The sequence below is a fragment of the Pongo abelii genome, chromosome 3 (genome assembly GCF_028885655.2).
Source record: "Pongo abelii isolate AG06213 chromosome 3, NHGRI_mPonAbe1-v2.0_pri, whole genome shotgun sequence".
Lineage (NCBI taxonomy): Eukaryota > Metazoa > Chordata > Mammalia > Primates > Hominidae > Pongo > Pongo abelii.
The window spans coordinates 165,367,326-165,387,483 of record NC_071988.2 but is presented as its reverse complement, the minus strand read 5'-3'; the positions used below and the strand labels follow the sequence as shown (position 1 = coordinate 165,387,483).

The window sequence follows — 20,158 nt, the reverse complement described above, 5'->3', positions numbered from 1 at the left end:
GGCTGATACAACTGAGGAACTGATTTTCTAACTTATTTAATTTAAATTTAGCCACATGTGGCTAGAAGCTATCATATGGACAATGCAGTTTTTTTGTTTTCGGTTTTGAAACAGTGTCTCACTCTGTTGCTCAGGCTGTGTGCAATGGAGCAGTCATGGCTCATGGCAGCATCAACCTCCTGGGCTCAAGCAATCCTCCCACCTCAGCCTGTCCAGTAGCTGGGACCACACGTGCATGCCACCACGCCTGGCTAACTTTTCAATTTTTTGGTAGAGATGAGGTCTCAGTGGGTTGCCCAGGTTGGACAGTGCAGTTATAAAGGATATTTCTTCAACTTAAGAGACAAGCAAGATCAATTGCTGAAGAAGGTACAGCTTTAATAATAAAATCCACAACAAATATTTAAATTGTGTAATGCTACTATAAGCAGTTGTGCCTGAGATCCTAACAAGTATGTGGGTCTATTTCCTAGTTTCACTGTGTTCCACAAACTTACTCTACCCTAAAAATGTGTCCCATATGTTGTTATTATCATGATTAGGAAAGGAAATGCTTGCTTAAATAAAATTGATCATTAATAAAATACGCCAACGACAATCTAGAATTTTTCAATGAAAATTTATCTTCAAAAAATGTACTGATTCTAAATTCTATTTCTTGTTCAGCTATCCAATCCAAAATAATTATTTCTGGGTTAGAACTACTGTTTTGAATTTCCAGCAAAACAAAACATTCCCATTTTCTTTTCTTAGTTTCTTATTAAACATTCACAACAAAATAAAACACTGCTATATTAAGATTTGGATCACTGTTTAAAAACAACACTTTCACATTAAGAACTAGAGGGAAAGCACTGAAGTGTTACAAATCAAATTTCAAATTTCCATAATTAGATTTATATGTAAAAAGCCAAAATAATGCTTAAATATCATTTTCTTCTTAACATAAATCTCAGTCTAAAGCTTCCAGAACAAGATATATGGCAATGAAAAGTTTCTTTAGAAAGACATCCTTCCAAAGAGATAAATTATGCATTCTGGAGCCACTGACTATAAACTACATTAAGTCCAATAAGCAAGAATGAATAACTTCATCTAAAGAGAAGGACTAAGTACAAGGTTGAATGCAAGATAAAAATTATGGCACAGATAATGAAATCAAGATCTCTGATGCAAATGTGGAAGGCTCAGCCCAAGTGCCAATAATGACATCTCCCTCTTTCCCCATGAGGGCTACGGGTGTCACCCTTTCATAAAACACGATTCTTGGAGGAAAACGATTCTTCATGCATGCACCATGCAGATAATGATCTCACCATACAAGAAAAACGATTGCCTATTTATTTCTTTTTGTTTTCAATAAATCCAAGTGCCATCTTGCCCATTTTATGGTGTTTTGCCCCTAAAATGAGCCCAGCTTTCTTTTTTCTGTCAACTTTTCATCTCCCTCTACACTACCCAAGCCTCATAACCTTTGGTCAACAGGAAATACATACAATGGACTGAAAATAACAGCAGCTTTAAGGATTTGTATTGTATATGCATGATTTAATGCTTGAGGACAAGGAGAGAAGTGTTGAAGGAAAAGAGAAAATAACTAGCTACTTCTGCCAGAGAAATAACAGTGCCATCTGGCAGGACCCAACTCATCTTGAGCTCCAAGCAAAATTGTTACCAGTTCATAAACGCTTAAAAAAAAGAAGAAGAAGAAAAAAGAAAACAAGTACACTATGTATAGTAATACAATCACCCATATAGACAGATTAGATTAGATAGACCATGTGCAGTTGACACAAGATAACTTACACACTCATCTGCTTTCAACATGTTAGAAACCCAGTGAGACAACCAGAGTCATTCAGAAAGTGCTGGCATCTGAGGTAACAGACAACAACCGACTGTGTCTGACTTGCCAACTTGGAAGTTCACTAAAGTCTGTAAAAGCTAAAAATAACCACATAAACATGTTTACAGCAATTTAAAAATACAGGATCTGCACTGTCTTCTAAATATAAACCTTGAGTTTGGAGCACAGGGATTGGCTTTGGGTTTTCAGAGATGTCATCTGGACATCCCACATTTCACCACAGAATTTCACATTTCAGTATTTTACTTTAAATATACAATTGCTGGTATTTAACTAGAACGAAGAAGGGTAGAACAGGGGAAGGTGAACAGGAAAGGAAAAGATGGTACCTATTCCCCCATTTAATTAGAGGGCTTCAAAATACCACAAATCTCCAACTCTTTGTGGTGGGACCTGACCTTCATGAAATTCTGAAGGAAGTTATTTGGCCTGTATTTTTCCACTCAACACATCCCCTCTCCAATCCAGTGATCTCTTCCCCACTCCTCATTCCTAAGACTGTAGATGCTGGTGAAATAGAGAAAAGTAGACCAGAAGTCAAGTGGAACACAGATATATATGCTATGAACACAGATAAAAGTCCTCATATCCCAGCTGGTACAGAAGGGTAGGCATGTTAAAGACAACAATTCTATTTATTGTTCTGTTCCTGAAAAAGCTAGATAATTCTAAATCAAACACAGGGAAAATTTTCCAACTAAAATCCATAATGCTTGAATCAACCTGGATTGCCTAGGGCAGTTATACTAAGATTATTAAGGATTCAAAGGAATATTTTATTAGTTTAGACAAAAGTCTATTTGGTCTCTATAATTTATGTGAAGTTATTCTTAGATATTAATTTTTGGATAGCATTGGTTTAAATTTTATCTCGTCTTTAATTCTAAGAAATCTTAAAATTTTAGCAGCTGTTAAAGAGAAAAAGAACCCCTGCAAACATAAGCTTAGCTTATACTTGTATATCATAAATTTTAAACATCTGTGCCTCTTAAAGTACTGTGGTGGAGTCTATTATTTCTGAAGGTTGTCTGATATCCAAGCAAAGTGTTTCCAGAAAAAAACCATGTAAGCTATATAGGCATTTACTTTAACAAATTTATTTTTAATAAATAACTAGCAACAACAATGTCAACTGAAAAGTGAAGGGGAAAATTATACATAATCTCACCACCATTAAAAAATCTATTTCTCCATATTCTCATCTAATCTTTATTCATATCATACATACTTTTAAGTAGCTAGTTTTTAAAGTAAGGATGAATATATCCTTGGTTTCAGGAGCCATACAACCTTCTGAGGCAGGTTTAAATTTTTAATTCCTTAATTTTCCACCTATTGTGACTTTTTCCAAGTCTTGTTTACCATGCTAGAATTACGGAGGGAAAGATGAAGCCCTAACTGAAATGCTTCCTGAAACCCATAAAGAAAATGCATTTCATGATTATAAAAACACTAGATATTTATTTACTTTCTAACAACACAGCATCCCAAAAACATTCTAGCATTTAAGATATTTAATAATAACTCAATGAATGTTCTGTTAGGCCTTGCTCAATCTGATACAGAATGCAGTTGATGCTCTAAGCAAATAATGACTAAAACAAATCTGTATAATCCTCTCAACAGAAACGTTATCACCTTGTTTACCAACAATTGCAATCTCACAGTGTGCAGAATGATTTATTAAATCTAATAGATGAATAATTTATTCCAAAAAAATCTCTTGATATTTCAATTTATGTTAAGCATTGTAACCTGAAGACAGTCTCAGAAAAAAAATTAGCTTCACTCCTAGGCAATTCGAGTGTTTATACTTTAAAACTTTACTAGACAACCTACTTATAGTTATCTACAAAGGTAACTGTTCCAAACTAGAGAGAAAGTTGAGAAAACAAAACATCTGTAGTTAAAATAAATTTTATGATATAAAAAAGAAATAAAAACAAAAACACCATTCTGTATTTTGTTGAATAACTGACCACAAAGAGGCAAAGCAATGACTTTTTTTTTTTTTTTTTTTTTTGTGATGGAGTCTTGCTCTGTTGCCCAGGCTGGAGTACAGTGGTGTGATCTCAGCTCACTGTAACCTTTGCCTCCCAGGTTCAAGTGATTCTCCTGCTTCAACCTCCTAAGTAGCTGGGATTACAGGTGCGTGCCACCACACCCAGCTAATTTTCTGTATTTTTAGTAGAGATGGGGTTTCCTTATGTTGGCCAGGCTGCTCTTGAACTCCCGACCTCAGGTGATCTGCCTGACTCAGCCTCCCAAAGTGCTGGGATTACAGATGTGAGCCATCGCGCCCAGCCAAGCAATAACATTTTCATTTAAAGATTCTGTAACCCCAGGTTGGCTGAAGTAAATACATTTTTGGTAACTGGATTTGATTCTTGCTGGAGCAAAGATAAAGGAAGAATTAAAAATAAAAAATAAAAAGTCTTCAGCTAGCCTCCGTAGACATGGCATAGATTAAGAAGGGGAGCTTATTCTCTCACAACTGAAGCCCCAACTCCAGCTCCATATGGCATTCTAATCATTATGAGCTGTTATAAAGGAATAATTAGAAATAAAAACCACCCAGCATTAGCCATCAAGAATCTCTTCCATTTCCTTTCACAGCCTAGTCTTTTCACCAAATGGCTTAGGAGGGAGCCATAACAACCCCCCTTTTCATACTCTACCATCCAGGCTTTTTCTCTTCGCTGCTCTGTTCTCAAAACTTAACACATGGACACGTGCCTGACAAAAAGTAGAGACTCAGGCCAGGCACGGTGGCTCACGCCTGTAGTCCCAGCACTTTGGGAGGCCATGGAGGGTGGATCATTTGAGATCAGGAGATCAAGACCAGCCTGGCCAACATGGTGAAACCCTGTCTCTACTAAAAATACAAAACAATGAGCCGGGCGTGGTGGCACACACCCGTAATCCAAGTTACTGGGGAGACTGAGGCATGAAAATCACTTGAACACCCGGGAGACGGAGGTTGCAGTGAGCCGAGATCGCGCCACTGCACTCCAGCCTGGGTGACAGAGTGAGACCCTATCTCGAAAAAAAAAAAAAGAGACTCAATTTAGTGTGGATGGGTAAACAAATGCTCTACATAAGATAAACCCTATAGGGATCATCATTACAGTCATCAATACACAACTAAGTGTTCGTTATTAAGTGGTTCACTGGTAGACATACCAGAAAAACAATAAAAAATTACTATGACAATGAATTTTAAAATTACCATTAAACTTGTGGAAATATGTTTATATTTTAAATGTAAAAGTAAGTGTGCTAAAAATCACTTTGAGCGCCCTTATAAGAAAGACAAACGAACGGAAAGACTTTCCCCCACAGTATAGAGAAAGAGCAGCAAACATGTCATGTAAATGTATAATGGAAGCAGTGTATTCATATGGGTTTCTTTTCTTCTCTATTTTTTTGTCTGCCCCCTAGTGGAGTGCTTATGAGCAGGGAAAATTTCAAAAAAGGCAAGCACTGCCAAAATGTGGGAAAACAAACAAAAACACAACAATATAAAACACAGAGCACAAAGAGGTTACCTGTAGTTTGAACTGCAAATCAGTCACTCAAAAATAGAAAGGTTACTTGTGAATTCCTATTAAACCCTTTTGTCCTAAAGACAAAACTTTTGTTTCAACTTAGGTAGGCTAACTATTTCCTTGTGCACCTTTGGACTTTTGATCATTGCCTTTTAAGGAAAAGCTGACGTCTTTGATTGCATCTAGGTAGTATATTGCTTTCTTAATATTTAAGAAGACAATTTACTGGCTGCTAGTTTCTAGACTGACATGGTCTGGCCACTTTACTTTTGGTTTTCAGATGTCCTAGACATGAATAACTAAAACAAAATCATTTCCGTAAAGACAACTCTGAAAATCTAAGAATTCATTTCCACAGTATTTCAAAATCAAAGAACAGGTAAAGTAAAAGACACAATGGTTCAGTGATGGCAGGTATGGCTGTGTGACTCCTATCAGAAAGCACACTCATCTAGATGGGGATCTTTCTGTCTAGAAAGGGTATGGGTTTTGTCTGTCTCTCCTCTAAACCAACTGCCCATTTTACTTACTTATTTTTTTTTTTCTTGTAAAGATGAGGTTTCCTCATGTTGCCTAGGTTGGTCTCGAACTCCTGAGCTCAAACGATCCTCCTGCCTCAGCTTCCCAAAGTGCTAGGATTACAGATGTGAGCCACAGCACCTGGCCAGCTGCCCATTTTATACTAGAGTTTTATACTAACATATATAGTTATTTAAATATGAAGATAACAGACACTACAACTAATTTATGCAAACAACCAATCAGATGACCCCCTCACCCACCTACCCCCTACCATGATTAGTGACATGTATTTTCAAGACAGGCGGCCAGGGTTATACAAATGACACACACTGAAAAAAACATCAGAAAACCATCCCAAAAGGGAGATACAAGTAGTGGATATAGTTTCTGGCCTTAAATGATCCACTATTCTGTTTCTTGATTTCTAGAGCAAACAGAATGCATAACTCATGATTATTACAAACAAAATGATTTGTAGAGGCAATTCTAGATTTTCTCTAAGTACTTGAACATATAAAACTTCCCCTGCAACAGCAGAAATTCTGCTTCTAAAAACTGTGTAAAAATCAAATGAGATCCATACAAAAAATATTCTGAAATGAATAAAGGTACTAAAATAAGCGGAGTTTATTTGCTTAATTACCATTTTAACACCCTTCATAGAAGTGCATTAGTATGGTAATTTTGGCAGGTTCTAAAAGCAGTGAGCTTCCAGTGATTCATGACTACATCTTACATGTATATAGTATCAGCTTAAAACACCCTCACCAGCTTTTTCATGGAGGAAAGAGAGTAGCCTGAATCAGAGTAGATGAAGTATTCAAAGGTTTATTTTAATAAGCAAATGCTCAGGATATAGGAACCCAGGACTTGAATTTGTCTGTTCTCAGACTGTTGTGAGTGCTACGGAAGGTGGAAGGGATGAGGAATGAGCCTACATCTATCTTTCTCTGTTCATTTATCTTTTCCCTTTGGACAAAACCCTTCAGCCACAGGAAGTATCAAGGAAGACAGAATAAAGCTCTTCTGCTTCTAAGTCCTTTTTCCTGTCTCTGCCATTGCTCATATCTCCATTAGAAAGGCAAGAAAAGTCAAATTTCATGCAGTGACCTTGGAAAGACATATTTTAATTATCAAGGTTCATATGTCAGGAGGAAGAAGGTGGGGGAATTTCACAGCTCTCTATACTTGGATATGGATGCTTGGGTTGATTTTTAGCCCTTGTCTGTTTTACCGCCAAGTATTTATAGAGGGTAAAATAGCTCAAATAATTTGTTTCCTTAAAATATACTATATTTAGATAATGACATCACCACTAAGTTTTAAATACACTAACATTATGATATAATCCTTAAAGTATGTTTATACATATAATTTAATGTTTTGGAGTCTGTTCAAATTATTCATTAAAATGAGTAACAGGAACAAAACAACGAAGCAGCAGCTGTTTCATCTGTACATCTGATTTGTAGCATGTAGTGTATTTATAGTTAAATAGAGCAAAATGGGCTACTCAAAAGAATTGTTTCCACTCCCAAATAATTAATTATATTGTAAAAATGCCTGCAGTATCATTATTAAAGAATTGTTTATACAAGCAGGATTAACCTTTTTGTGTGCTCTGAAATTAAGCTTACAGCATTAATCACAATGTGTAATCATATTTTTTGTTTGTTTTTTGCTAGTTTTGGTAGCATCTTGTCTTTCCAATCAGACTATAAGCTACTTGAGGGCAGAGATCTTGTTCAAGTCACTATTGGTCCACCAAGCTCCTGTCACATTAGATAAAATAGTAGGTGCTAAATGCAAATATTTACATTAAAACATTCCATCTCCCTGCAAGAGATTATCAAACTGTATAGAACAGTTTATCAGGCAACACAATAACCCCACCCCAAGTTCTACCCACCTTCCCTGCTGGTTATTCTTCTCTTATCCCTCCCTGCTTTACCTAACCCCCACTCACTCTCTGCCTTTCTCTGTGTTTGGGCAGAAGTGGGAGCATTTATTCCCTGTGCTTCCAGCAGTGGCTCCTTACATCCCTGACCACTGCGCTCTTGAGTGGCCACTCTTCCACTGTCTTAGTGCTCAGTTAGCCTGTGTACAGTTTTTAAAATTAGTATTTATTATTTCTTCCTCTGTCCCTCAACCCCAAGAATGTAAACCAGCCCATAATACCATAAGTAGTCCGTTCATTAAAGTATGCATTTGAACCATCTGGGCTGAATCCAGTCTCTTATCAGGACACTGAAAGGAAACCCCATATTTCCAAATAATATGCTTATATATGACTTACCTCTTTTAGATCTACTGAAGTCCTGTCTTGACAGCTCACTTTCCTGCTTTATCCCAATACAGTGGCACCACACATTCCAGTCCCTCAACCAGAATGACATTAAGCCACACCATCGAGCTGCTATTTTTAATTGGTCTTAGAGTGCATCTTCTAGCTCCTTGGAAAAATCAGTTTTCATCCTTTCCCATCTTTCCCATGCCCTTCCACTGCCTAATTTCCATCTGCTGTATCTATAGTTTACATTTTCAAGGTTTATAACATTTACAGTCTGTTCTGTAACCAGCTCAACTTTCTATTGTTTTTCACTCCAAAGGGCGAGTTAAAGAGCTTAAAACCAATAAACAGCATTTACACTATCATGACCATGGATGAGTCTTTCCTTAATGTCCCAAGTAGGGCTAGGAGTACATTTGCTTCTCTCCTTGTCCAGAGTCAGTGTCACTACCCCATGCCATTTGGTGGAGAATGCTCCTAGGGTCAAGTTTTAATGGATTCTCCTTTCTTCACCTCACCAACTACCTTTATCAGATCTTCAACTTTCCCCAAGCCTCCCATTATACTTCCTGTTGTCCCCATCTTCTCCCCTTTCCTGGGTCCCCTCTGCTGGGATCCTTCCCACCTCATCCATATGCCCTTCTCCTTCAACAGGAATGGGTGCTGACAAGACTGGCACACAGATTTCATCCTGCAATTTCCTACGCTGCTCTCCCGGGGGGAGGGGGCAGTCCATCAATCTCGACAAGCTGTGCCTTCTTCTTTCTTCACTTACTCCTCATTTTGTTACCCCCAAGTCCTTAGAAAGGGTATGTGGAGGGATATGCTTTAAAAGAGGGAGCACAGCATAATGGCTAATAACAGAGTTCTATAATTCACCTCATTTAGAAGAACATGGTTTCAAAACTTCGTATTTATTATAATGCTCTTTTATAACAGAATAAAGGGAACAACATTTTACAAGCTCTCATAAACATTTTAGGGAGAGTTACAACTAAAGGTCTTTAACTTCTAGAGTTATTTGCATCTAACAATCCTATTGTTCACCATTTAAGCTGTAAAAATACTAATCCATGAAAACATGGATTTTGTGTTCAAGGTCCCTTTTATGTACTCAACTGTGTATTTGTTAAATAGAATTCATTCAAATTTTAAAATACTCTTTTTACAAAAAGAAATAAAAAATGCCATCAACTGGCAACTTGTATGTCTCTGGAAAGGATAGTTCATTAAAAAATAATGATTACATTTAACCTGTTCATTCATTCACTTATTCAAAAATATTTATTGAACACCTACATGTTCCACTGTTCTAGCCGCTGGAGGGATAGTGGTTCAAGAGACAAAACTCTGCCTACCTCAGCAAACTTAAATTTTAGTGGAGGAAGACAAAAACAAACAGGATTAATTTTAGAATTCTATAAATGCTAAAAATTAAAACTCAAGTTGATCTGAAAGTCCTAACCTTATCTAAACAATTCGAAAGACATAGGGAACTGTTATAACACTCTCATAAGATGTGTTTAAGTAGACTAAACCACCACTATTCTTAACACAGTCCCTATGGGCAATGACAATGATCAAGCTCTTAGGATCAAATTCTGGTAGCTGTATAGGCTTGAAAGCCCTGCAATCTTGTCCTCTCAAACATCTCCATCAGCTGATAAGATGAGGTAATCAATGTGCAGCTTTACTGTGTAATCTTCATGCAAAGCCATTACTTGAGTCCCCTGACATCATCAAATACCCATTCTAGAACACTCATTACTCCAGTCCAATATCCATCAACAGAATAAACAACCTGAGTACAAAAGAAGGAAAAAGAGAGAATGAATTACACGTCATTAAATTTTTTCCTGTTTTTTAACCATTGTCTACATTTTGTAAATAATTAAGTTTGTCCTTTCCCTATTTGAAAGAACAAGTAGAATAAAGAAGTATTAAACATGAAGAAACATATTTAGGAACCCAAAAAATGTCTGATGATGACAATGATGATGATTAAACTAAGTGGCTAAGGGGTATAGAATTGCTTGACCTAAAAATAAAGATACAAAATATGATGCTTTTGTATACATGTGATCAGTTTTCTGAGGGAACACAAGTTACATATAATGTATATTCAGTTAATATTAATCGATGATAAAAATTTATTTCTGCAATAGAAAATAAACAAGTCAGGCTTTTCTTCAAATGGAAGCATTTAAATTGGACACATAGATTAACTGTAGTGGGCTCCCAAGGGAAGGAGGGATGTCAACACTGGATTTCCTTGAAAAACCTCCAGCTTCCCTTTTGATCCGAATCTTTCTCCTCTTCTGCTGACCACCTTTTCTTTTTTTTGTTTTGAGACAGAGTCTCACTCTGTCCCCCAGGCTGGACAGAGTGCAGTAACACGATCTCAGCTCACTGCAACCTCCACCTCCCGGGCTCAAGTGTTTCTCCTGCCTCAGCCTCCTGAGTAGCTGGGACTACAGGCACGTGCCACCATGCCCAGCTAATTTTTTGTATTTTTAGTAGAGACAGGGTTTCACTGTGTTAGCCAGGATGGTCTCGATCTCCTGACCTCCTGATCCACCTGCCGTGGCCTCCCAAAGTGCTGGGATTACAGGCGTGAGCCACAGCACCCAGCTGCAGACTACCTTTCTCATTCCTGTTTCCCCTTCCTTCTAACATTATCTTCCACATCTTTTATTTCCACTTTATTTCTTCTTATGCTTGTCCTAAGTATATAAAAGGATCTTTGTGCTTTTTTTTAAAATGTCATTTAATTCAAAGAGCTTTGATTGTCCTTTTCTTAAAAAGCAGCTGTGGTTCCACTTTTTTATGTTTTCAAGCACTTTTTACATTTGACTATGGGCCTCTCTTTTCTTTTTTGGGTAAAGCAGGCACCATTAAAAAGAAAATGACCGTCCACTCTTGATGCGGAAATCAGAAAAATGGTCTTTAATAATGTGGACACTCGCCACTGGAAAGCCAAAATTAGTTTACATGATCTTTCAAGATTTTTTTCCAATGTAGTAACAATTATAAAAATTTATTGAATACTCATTAAGTACCAGACATTGTTCTATGCACTTTATACATTAACTTAATCCTCATCACAGCCCTATGAGGTAGGCTGTAATTTATTCGCATTTATAGATGAGAAAATGAGTCACAAAGACATTAAGTAACTTGACTAGGTCATACTGGAAATAGTAAAGCCAGGATCTGAACCTAGTAGTCTGGCCTCACCCAGAGCCTGTGCCCTTAACCACTTAACACTGTACTATTTGTCTATGACAGAGGACAGCAAACCTTTTTGTAAAGGGCCAGATCATAAATATTTTAGGCTTTGTAGGCTACACATGGTTCTGTCTCATATTCTTCCTTTTTTTTTTTTTTTTTTTTTTAAAAAAAAAAAAACCTTTGTAAATGTGAAAAACCAGTATCAGGCCCACAGGCCATAGTTTGCCACCCCTGGTCTACAATTTTATCATTTCATATGAGCCAGTCTAGTATTTTTCATCTAGACAAATTCAGACAGAAGCAAAACTGAAAGATTCAATGTAAGCAGCTTACAGCCCATAGTCCACAAATGCCCAAGAGCTATCAGTTGTACATAGTCACTGAAACAGTAAAGAAAATGCAAAAATCAAAATCAAAGAACTGCAGGTACTTTGTGGACATATACATGGAAATATAGCCCATAGACATGAAAAAGGTACCGCTATCACTACGGAAAGTAAAAATCTCAGTAAGCTTTAACAACCTAGTATTTCAGAAGTAAAAAACTTCAGATATCCATGTTCTTTATAGATGGATAGCTATATACAATAGTAGTTAGGCCCAAGTACTATTATAATCTGCTCAAACTGATGTATAATAACAGCATCTGTATACTACACAAATGCATTCTTCTTCAAAGTCCCTTATAAATACAAATTTGTTGTTGCATTATCAAAATATTCATTATCTTCAATGTCAGAAACTAAAGAGTAGGTTATTAACTATTAACTTAGGATTCCTGAGGAATTCAGAAATCATAAAAATATTAATGTCATCAACCTATATTCTTTCTGGTCATCTGGCAAAGTCCTACTCTTAACATGTCACCACCACTTACCACCCTCTTAAGACTTCAAAACTTTTGAAGTAAGTTTTGGTAGGTTTCATGTATCTTACCACAATTTAATTGTCTTTTAAAAATCAAAAGCTCTATTTCAACAATGCAGCAATCATTTTGATGAACGCTATCAGAAAGTAGAAATTTAAGCAATTTATATTGGCTTTCAACTCCACCACATCAAATACTTCATTTGACAAATCCCCTCTCTCAGAAAGAGTACCTTAGAAGAAAGCATTCAGATAGAATTTGGTTCAAATTATATACTGTTAATTATTTTTACCATTTTTGTGGGGTAAAAATAAAAACTGGGGAAATAGACTCACTTCTACTTTCTTCCCTATTAACTTGGGACCATCTGTTTAAAATAACTGCAGCTATTTTCAGTAGTTAGGCAATGAACTACTTATAAAAACAAAAACAGATGTCTCCTCTTTAAGATCACTCCGTTATCAAACATCTGAGCATTACTTGCACACAAAAGCATGTAGTGTATGTTACTTGTCAAGAATAAAATCGCAGATTTTAAAAAATACCATGTGGCAGCTCAGGACATTATTTCATTTCTTATAATTGTTTTTGACAGTTGCTAAAAACACAAGAATAAAGCAACGTAAGGAGGCAATTCATATATGTATTTAAAAATATCTATTATAACACTAGCTCTCTAACTCACAACTTGGCTGTCCTTAAGAATTTGGGCATTTCTTCTGTTGAGAAAAGTTGCTTAATAGTTAATTTTTACCTGAAATACTTTCTTCTGAATGCAGAAACTCGTGTATTTTACCTTTGTTTTTTCTTTGGCAACAGTGACAAATCACATAATCTCAATGAATATCTATGTAGTTTTCCTCTTTACGTGGGACAAAGTTTATCTTTTAAAAAGAAAAGCCAAGATGAATGTTTTACCTGTGCAACTGCCCCCCTTTCTCTGTGCTTCTCTGTGCCCCCCACCGCCTTTTTCTGTGCTTTGAAATAACTACCTTGCTCCCAAGAAAAAGTTTCTTCAGAAGCCAGTGTACTTTATCCTTGCCAGGTCAGATAAGGGGTTAAATTTATCTAACTTTAGCAAGCCTTTCTTGTTGCCCAGATGGCTGGCTGAGAGGAAGGAACAGCATATAGCTAATTAGCACTCATTCCTTTTAACACATTCCCATCCCTTCTACTGCTTTTTATCCACTCTTTCTTTTCTCCCTCAAGGTTTACCTTGATTTGAAGTTCAATACTTAAAAGACTCCCTTCCAAAAAATAATAATAACACTTATGGGAGATATGTGCTATGTAGCACAAATTCTGTGTTATAGAAGCTCTTAGATTCCTCTTCCCCTAGAACAAAGACATTTAGACCGTTACTTGAAATGTTATTTTTAAATAAATAATGGTTGCATTTACTAAGCACCGTGGGACAGACCATTACCTGCTCACCCAAATCTGTTCTTCTGTTCTTCCACAATGAATGAATTGTAACTGAGCACATGGTCATCCAGGTAGAAATTATACTACTCAGCCTCTCTGGCAGCCAGATGCAGGCTGCCATGTGACTTAATTCTCCCCAATGCAAAGTACATGGCAATGATGTGTGCCTTCTCTAGGTCTGAGCATGAAGACATTGCGCATGCTGCCTCCACACTTCTTCCTATCCCCTCAAGCTGGGACACAGACATACCTGCGACCTATTTTTGACTATGTAGATGAACCCTGAGATGTAGGAAGCATGGAGCAACAAGATGGAAGAAATCTGGGTGCCTGAATTTCTGCAAAGAACATGATTCTTTGCAAGCCTGGAATGCTTACCCTTTTATATGAGCAATATAAAAAAAAGTCGTATGCCCTTTAATTCACTGTATTTTGGGGGCTCTTTGGCCCAGCAGCATAGGCTTAATCATAACTGGCATAAACACTATTATGCAGCACTGTTCTGGGTGTTTTACATGAATTATCTTATTAATGAGTCTCTGAGGAAAGTACTGTTACTATTCCCAGTTTCCAGGTGAAAAAATAAAGATTTGGAGGGTTGAGACAAAAGAGTAGTGAGGTTGGTAGAATAATCAACTGCAGGTCTCTGTGATGCAAAGTCAAAAACCTAACCACTACACTAGTGTGCTTCCTAAAAAAAAAAAAGGACAAAACCCTACTTATTACTTTACAAATTATCTCACTCTAATTGAGATTTTTCTTCTGTGGTATCTCTTATATACCCAGAGCAGAAATATTATGAGCTCAAAACTAAGGGATATAAATTATATTTGGTTTGCCCACAAACACCCTTAATCTTATTATTAGCTGAACACCTAAATTTGTGTTAAACTCCAAAACTTTGAAAGAAATCAGACTGCAGGCCAATGAGAAACAGCTTAGTGGATGAAACTTTTTACTCTACTTCTAAAATTCTATTCTGTTGCACACAAGGCCTAGATCTGTACCTCGAACCAGCACTATGAAATACTGGATTATTAATTCAAAATGAACTTCCTTTGGCTGTGTCTAATATTATGTTTATTATGAAAGAGGCTGTGAAACACTGTTACACAACACTAGGGTTTTTCTTTTCGTAATATGAGGACACACACTTTCACTCCTCCCAAACTTTTAAAGCTAAATCCAGGAGAGGTGCCAGTGAGGCATGTATTGAAGGGGGCTGGCAGAGTCAAGGGAGGAAGGGGACTGGAAGATAAGCTTCTTTTGTCTTTACATCTTTAAAAAGTCATTTTGCTTAAGAATCTTTTCATCTTCCAAAAAGCTCTTATAATTAAGTGCCAGAATCCACTTATTTAGTCATTCAACAAATATGTACTGAGCACTTACTGTTTGATGAGTACACTGCTAGACACTGGATATGGAATAGTAAATAAAAGTAGAGTTAGGAGAGGGAGGTGAAGCAGTAATGTTCACACAATGGTCATAGTTTTTATCTTAAGCTTGAGTAAAAATTCCAGAATAAATTGTCTTATGCTTTAATAACTTCAAAATGCATAAACCACAAGAAAAGAGACCCCTGCACTTTGCCTCCTTATCTCTTAGACATCCCTAGGTCAGAGGGGGCTGGAAGCACTACTATATTTTATGCTACAAGCGCCTGCTGTTGAACTCACAGGTTCAACCCCCAACCACACTGCCTACTTAATATCTTTCCTACCAATCCTTTCAATTTTTCTAAATACACATTTGAAATTCATGCTCATCCATCTGCTTCCCAACATTGCCGCCAGTCTCACTAGGTTTTAATTAAAAGGAGATGAGTGAATGACATAAATTCTTTTCCAGCATAAGCAAGTATTTGATTATATATATTGGTCTCATTCTATGCTTGGTTAAAAAGACAGAGGAAGGAAAAGGATGAGATTGGTACTCCATAAGCCAAATCATTCCTATAAAAATAAAAGCTCTTCTTACATTTGATTACCAACTGCGGAAAGATGAAACTGTGAAAATACCACCTTCTGTGAGTATAATGTGAATGATTTTAGATGGATCTTTGTGCAGTCAGGTGTGTCCCTGGCAGGCTGGTGTAGAAAATGCTCCAATCCTTCTCTGCAGAGTGGACTGGGCAGTTTTCCTGCAGGTGGCCCAGCTCTTGCACTCACAGGGGGTTCTGCCCACATGCTCCTCCTTATGCCTTGCAAAAGCTCTGCCTGATTTCTGGCTCAGCCTTGGCTTTTCAAGGAACTGTTTAAAACTTCTAAATACGAATGTATTTAAATACTGCTTCAGGTCTGAAGAAAACAGTTAAATAGTTTTTTTTTTCTTTTCTGCTAAAAACTACCTAAAAATTGGTGTTTTTAAGATCTTAAGTGGCATTTATTTTTAACACAATTATTAGAATTCTAGGCTGGGCACAGTGGCTCATGCCTATAATCTCAGAACTTTGGGAGGTGGAGGTGGGTGGATCACCTGAGGTCGAGAGTTCGAGACCAGCCTGGCCAACATGGTGAAGCCCCATCTCTATTAAAAATACAAAAATTAGCTGGGCGTGGTGACGCACGTCTGTAATGCCAGCTACTCAGGAAGCTGAGGCAGGAGAATTCCTTGAACCCGGGAGGTGGAGGTTGCAGTGAGCCGAGATCGCTCTACTGCTCTCCAGCCTGGGCGACAGAGCGAGACTCTGTCTGGCACACACACAAAAAAACCTCTATTTGCATTTGCACTTAAATTCCTCCAGGTGTTAAGTTACATTTTTAGTGAAACACACTAAATTGTAGGTAGCACTGTTTGTAGAGAGCATCATTGCAACACTGATCAACAAAATAGCCACCAGGCACCTACTAGATGAAACTGATCAGTCAGATCTGGACTTGGCCTCAGATTCTTTCTCTGCAAGAAGATTAGAAACATACATGGAATAACTATAATCCCACACAGAAAGCAGTAAGTGCCTTGGGAGTTACATACAGTGCTTGGTATAATTAAAAAAGGGAGCATTCAAAAAGGGAGCGCTTATCCTTAGGTTGTAAGGGAAGGGGGTAGGGGCTGGAGAGGGAAATACAGATGTTGAGAGATGCCAAAACAAAGTCAGAAATCCCCTCTGCCCAGCCATGAATGTTCTACCATGTGCTAAGCCATAGTCCCAAGTCCCCAAACCCTTTGGACAGAAGCAAGGAGACAACAGAAAATACGTGGTGGTGGCAAAGTACAGCGCAGGCATGAGGTGTTTCTGTTGGGCTAGAATCTAGGGCGTGTGTAAGACTGTGAAGGAAGACAGGATAGGATCAAGATCAGGATCAAGGAGTGGGAGGACCTTAGGGGCTTGGCTTTATTGAGTAGGTAACAGGGACTCCTTGGAAGTTCTTTAAATGGGACTAATGTAAGAGCCACACTTAAAGGAGGTGACTGTGGAGGAGGGTGAATGTCCAGGCAGGGAGACCCGTAAGAAGTCAATGGGAGGAAAGAGTCTGACCTACAGGGGTGGCACTGCTGATAAGCAAGAATCGAATGCAAGACAGAGCAGTGAGCTGCAGGAAGAGCGAAAACTCCAGGAGTTAGGATGCTCCACTTTAAAGATGGAAGCTCATGTCAGTAAGCAGCCTTCTGTGCCTTCTTCCCTTTACCTCCACCAGGCTACTTCATGCCTGGCTCCTCAAATCTGTCCCTGGACATTGCTTCTTCAACAATCACTTGCCAGGCACGGTGGTTCACGCCTGTTATCCCAGTGCTTTGGGAGGCCGAGGCAGGTGGATCACCTGAGGTTGGGAGTTTGAGACCAGCCTGACCAACATGGAGAAATCCCGTCTCTACTAAAAATACAAAATTAGCCGGGCGTGGTGGCGCATGCCTGTAATCTCAGCTACTCGGGAGGCTGAGGCAGGAGAATTGCTTGAACTCGGGAGGCAGAGGTTGTGATGAGCCAAGATAGCATCATTGCATTCCAGTCTGGGCAAAAAGAGCAAAACTCTGTCTGAAACAAACAAACAACAACAACAACAACAACAAAAAAAACCAATCACCTGCATACCAACTCACTGCCCCATGGGCCACTAGTATGCCTAAGTACAAAGTTCTAACTCTACATTTCCAAGGCAGTGATTCACCCTTCTTACCATTCCCTTTACTGTGGCAGAGACCAGTTGCTCCTCCCATGTTCATTTCCCCATTGTCTACAGTAGACGTCAACAAAAAAATCTTCTGTAAAGGGCAAGATAATAAACACTTTAGGTTTTGCAGGCCATATGATCTCTGTAGCAACTACATGTTGTGTACTACTAATCTGAAAATCCAAAATCTTCTAAAATCTGACACTTTCTGGGCACTGACAACACTACAAATGAGAATTCACATACCTGACCTCATTTGACAGGTTACAGTCAAAACACAATCAAAATTTGTTTCATATACAAAATTACTTAAAATATTGTATAAAATTGGGCCAGGCGCAGTGGCTCATGCCTGTAAACCTAGTATTTTGGGAAGCTGAGTGGATGGATTGCTTGAGCCCAGAAGTTTGAAACCAGCCTGGGCAATGTAGCAAGACTTCATCCCTTTAAAAAATCAAAAAATTAGCTGGGCATGGTAGTGCATGCCTTTAGTCCCAGCTACTGGGGAGGCTGAAGTGGGAGAATCACTTGTGCCCAAGAGGTCAAAGCTATAGTGAACCATGATCACACCACTGCCACTCCAGCCTGGGTGACAGAATAAGACTCTGTCTCAAAAATAAAAAATATTATTTATATAAAATTGCCTTCAGGCTATGCATATGGTGTATAAGAAACATAAATTTCATATTAGACTTTACTCTCATCTCCAAGGTATCTCATTATGTATTCACAAATATTCCAAAATCCCAAAAAAATCTGAAATCGGAAATACTTCTGGTCCCATGCATTTTGGATACTCAACTCTTCCACTGTCATGTGAAAGCAGGTAATTTATAAACAAATGGGAACATCTGTGTTCCAATACACTTTAATTTTTATTTATTTATCACTCTGTTGCCCAGGCTGGAGTGCAGTGGCGCGATCATGGCTCACTGCAGTCTTGACCTCCTGGGCTAAACTGATCCTCCCATCTCAGTCTCCCAAGTAGCTGGGACGACAGGTGCACACCGCCACACATGGCTAATTTTTTTTTTAAATTTTTTGTATAAACAGGGTTTCACCATGTTGCTCCGGCTTTTCTTAACTCCTGGGCTCAAGCTATCCTCCTGCCTTGACCTCCCCAAGAGCTGGGATTACAGGCATGAGCTACCATAACCGGCCAATACACTTTTATTTACAAACTATACTTAATTTGTAAATAATTTGTGGCTGGCTGACTTGGCACTCAGACCACTGTTTGCTGATCTTGTTCTATAGTAACAGAAGCTCTAGCAGGGTGTCTGCTGGCTAATATTATATTTCCCAGCCTCCCTTGGAGCTCACTGTGGTCATGTTCTGGCCAATAGGATGTAAATGAAAGTGATCTGTACAACTTGTAGATCATCTCCTTTCCCTTGAGTTGAAATGAGATCATGGTGAGCCATCTTTGACTGTGAAGATGAGGGCAACTCTCTCAAGACGGCAGAGAAACAAGAGGAAGGAATCTTTCTATTGAGGTACCATGCTAGTCCTGAATCAGTATGGATCCCTTGAACTCTTCTGAGAAGAGGAAAGCACCAACAACCTCTTAACTTGTTTAAGTCACTGTATTTTGGGCATCTTTTCATAAAGATTTGCATATTCGAGTTTAGCTCAGTACATGAGGCTATAATTAATTCAGAAAAGAAAATACTGATCCAGGGCTACAGAACCCCAGTGATCAATCATAAGCCTACACAGTGAGGTCAGATGACTTGGCACTAATCTATCATTTTCATAGGAACTAATTAATGTCTAGTGAGGAACTAATAACTGTGCCACATACTTATATAAAATACAAGCTCTCACTTATGTTTTAAAGAATTATGATTATTTTTACAGAGGAGATTCAGAGAGGTTAAGAAATATGCCCAAAGTGATACTGCTCCTAAGTAGCTATGCTGATATATAAACTCAGGACACAGGACTCTCAGATATGTTCATTTCCCCAAATCAACTCCCTCAGGTCAAGGACAAGCCACTGTGTTATTACGAGTCAATAGCTCTGTGACTGCAGGTTTCCATTTTTAAACTGAAAACTGCCACTAAGATCTACTGACTAATGGCTCCCATTGGTTTAATTACTACTACCCTTTAAAAGCCAAGTAAACCAAAATGACACAAGGTTAAGTGACTTAGCCAGATTCCTTTGAAAGACTTCAAGGATGCCAAAATGTGGATTTCATCAGACAGCCCCACTAGCTGCCAACTCGGCCCCAGTTACTGCCATCACCTCCTCCTTCACTGCCCATTAGAAGTTAACTGCCTGGACACTTG

The 20,158-nt window shown here is 38.2% G+C and overlaps 1 protein-coding gene and 1 long non-coding RNA gene across 5 annotated transcripts in view; both read right to left on the bottom strand.

The window, feature by feature from the left end:
• GAB1 (GRB2 associated binding protein 1) overlaps positions 1 to 20,158 on the bottom strand; it is a 131,090-nt gene that overhangs the window by 64,304 nt on the left and 46,628 nt on the right. The gene's annotated exons all lie outside the window — the stretch shown is intronic.
• The window catches only part of LOC134761305 (uncharacterized), a 41,305-nt gene continuing 22,612 nt past the window's right edge, over positions 1,466 to 20,158 (bottom strand). The window contains exons 2-3 of one of the 2 annotated variants that reach the window (XR_010139801.1): positions 13,542 to 17,954; positions 1,466 to 13,210 (exon numbers count right to left, since the gene is read on the bottom strand). This is a non-coding gene — a long non-coding RNA (uncharacterized LOC134761305). Of the gene's footprint in view, positions 17,955 to 20,158 lie in introns of both variants that reach the window. The other variant, XR_010139800.1, reaches the window with a different exon arrangement.